Source organism: Jaculus jaculus, chromosome 5 (assembly GCF_020740685.1).
Source record: "Jaculus jaculus isolate mJacJac1 chromosome 5, mJacJac1.mat.Y.cur, whole genome shotgun sequence".
NCBI classification, from domain to species: Eukaryota; Metazoa; Chordata; class Mammalia; order Rodentia; family Dipodidae; genus Jaculus; species Jaculus jaculus.
This window is the reverse complement of record NC_059106.1, coordinates 73569187-73571887: the sequence shown is the minus strand read 5'-3', so window position 1 is coordinate 73571887 and position 2701 is coordinate 73569187.

The following is a 2701-nucleotide window of genomic DNA, read 5'->3' as shown; positions in this document are numbered from 1 at the left end:
AGAAATTTTAGAAAGCCAGGCATGGTGACTCATGCCTTTAATCCCAGCACTAGAGAGGCAGAGGTAGGAGGATCAATACGAATTCAGGCCAACCCGAGACTACATAGTGAATTCCAGGTCAGCATGGGCTAGAGCAAGACCCTACCTCAAAAGAGAAATTCTTTTAGCCAGGCGCAGTGGCGCATGTCTTTAATCCCAGCACTTTAATCTCAGGCAGAGGTAGTAGGATCGCCATGAGTTTGAGGCCACCCTGAGACTACATAGTGAATTCCAGGTCAGCCTGGGCCAGAGTGAAACCCTACCTAGAAAAAAAAAAAAAAAATCTTTTAAATAATAATAAATAAATATACTTATATATTTTACAAAAAAAAAAAAAAAGAAAATATGCTCCAGTTTTCTGAGTGTGACCCTCTAGACACTCATTTTTCTCTTGGCTCTCTCCCTTCCCAGGGTCATCCCACCTCCCTTAATCAGAGAACGCTCTTCTAAATACACTACTTATACCCACATCCTTTCTCTAGGTCTGCTTTTTTGGGGGATCCCAACTAAAACAGATGCTTCATAAGTAGGGCTGTGCATTTCAGGAGACATGATCATGAGGCTCTCAGGTAATCAGGGGCTTCAGTGGTGTCGACCCGAAACCCCCATTATGAAGTTCCCTACAAACCTCTCATGTTCATCATTTCATCCATCAGAGATTTATGAAAGGATGGAACAAAGTGGCTTTCTAATCGTATCAATTCTTCCACATTTATTAGTGGAATTTTTTTTTTAATCGAGAACATTCCTTCATCAACGAGTGCTTTCAAGTCGAGATGAAATAGTAGAAGAATGACGGGACAAAGGCCTAATTCTTCCCGTTTTCATTCTCAGGACAAGGAACTATGCCCTACTTACTTCCCCTGGTAGTTAGTGGTATTTGTTGAGTTTGGGACTTTCTTCTTCTCTGCGTGTGTGTCTATCAGTATTATTGTGGCTAAAGTCAAGCGGCCCTGGCACATCCTGACCCCCATCACACTAATAAAACTTTTTAAAATTAAAAAGAAAGTTTAAGATTTTTATTTGTTAGAGAGAGGCAAAGAGGCAGACGGAAAGTGATTATGTGTGTGCCGGAGCCTCTGCCACTGTAAGCCTCCTCCAAGCTCATGCATCACTTTGCGCACCTGGCTTTACACGGGTACTGGGGAATCAGGCTTTGCAAACAAGTGCCTTTAATGGCTGAGCCATCTCTCCAGCCCAAAATAATTGTTTTTCTTCAAGGTAGGGTCTCAGTTTAGCCCAGGTTGAACTAGAATTCATTATGTAGTCTCAGGCCAGCCTCAAACTCACACTAATCCTCCTACCTTAACCTCCTGAGTACTGAGATTAAAGGGGTATGCCACCATGTCTGGCCAAAATAAATTTAAAAAAATAAATAAATAAAAGGCTGAAGGGATGGCTTAGCGGATAAGGCATTTGCCTGCAAAGGCCAAGGACACTCCTTCAATTCCCCATGACCCACATAAGCCAAATGCACAAGGTAGCCCATGCGTCTGGAGTTCGTTTGCAGTGGATAGAAGCCCTAGTGTGCTCATTTCCTCATTCACTCTCTCTCTTTTTCTTAAATAAATAAAAATTTAAAATAAAATTAAATAAAGCCAGAAGAACTCCTCTGGGTGGGGCCCTAGGTCAACAGCAGCCTGATGTGTGTGTTTGGAAGTTCAATTCCAGGGCCATAGACCTGTACTTTATTTTATTTATTTATTTATTTATTTATTTTTTGCTTTCTTATTTTCTTTTCTTCTGTCTCCCACTTTTCTTTAAAAAAAAAAATTACATGCGGGCTAGAGAGGTGGCTTAGCAGTTAAGGAGTTTGCCTTCAAAGCCAAAGGACCTAGGTTTGACACCCCAGGACCCATGTAAGCCAGATGCACAAGGTGGAACATGCGTCTGGAGTTCATTTGCAGGGGCTGGAGGCTCTAGCTGGCCCATTTTCTCTCTTCTCTGTCTGCCTCTTTTTCTCTCTCGTTCTCTCAAGTAAATAGATAAATTAATTTTTTTTTTAAATTACATGTGTAGCCAGGTATGGTGGCACACACCTTTAATCCCAGCACTTGGGACACAGAGGTAGGAGGATCGCAGTGAGTTTGAGGCCACCCTGAGACGACATAGTGAATTCCAGGTCAGCCTGGGCTAGAGCAAAACCCTACCTAGAAAAACCAAAAAGAAAAAGAAAGAAAGAAAAAATAAAGAAAGAAAGAAAGAAAGGAAGGAAGGAAGGAAGGAAGGAAGGAAGGAAGGAAGGAAGGAAGGAAGGAAGGAAGGAAGAAAGAAAGAGGAAAAAAATACATGCAAATTGTTAACTTTTATGCTTAAAACAAATTACAGTAAAGTTTTAATTAAAGACCTTAGGAAAATGCATTATAATACCCTAGCAATTTTTCAGGGACTGACCTCCATGACCTGACATCACTATTGCCAGCTTTATCTACATTTCAGCAAGCAGGCAGAAAACACAGTCAGATAACAAGATTTATTGGCTCACTCAGAGCTTGTCTAAAGAATCAAAACAAATGGTGGCAGGCACTGCCTGAGGTATTGATAGATCACTGGGTAGGTTAAGGTTCTCTCTTCTGTAGTGTGAACTTGGGGGGTGGGGGGAGTTGGAAGTGGGGGTTGGAGAAGGAAGGAAGGAAGGAAGGAAGGAAGGAAGGGAGGGAGG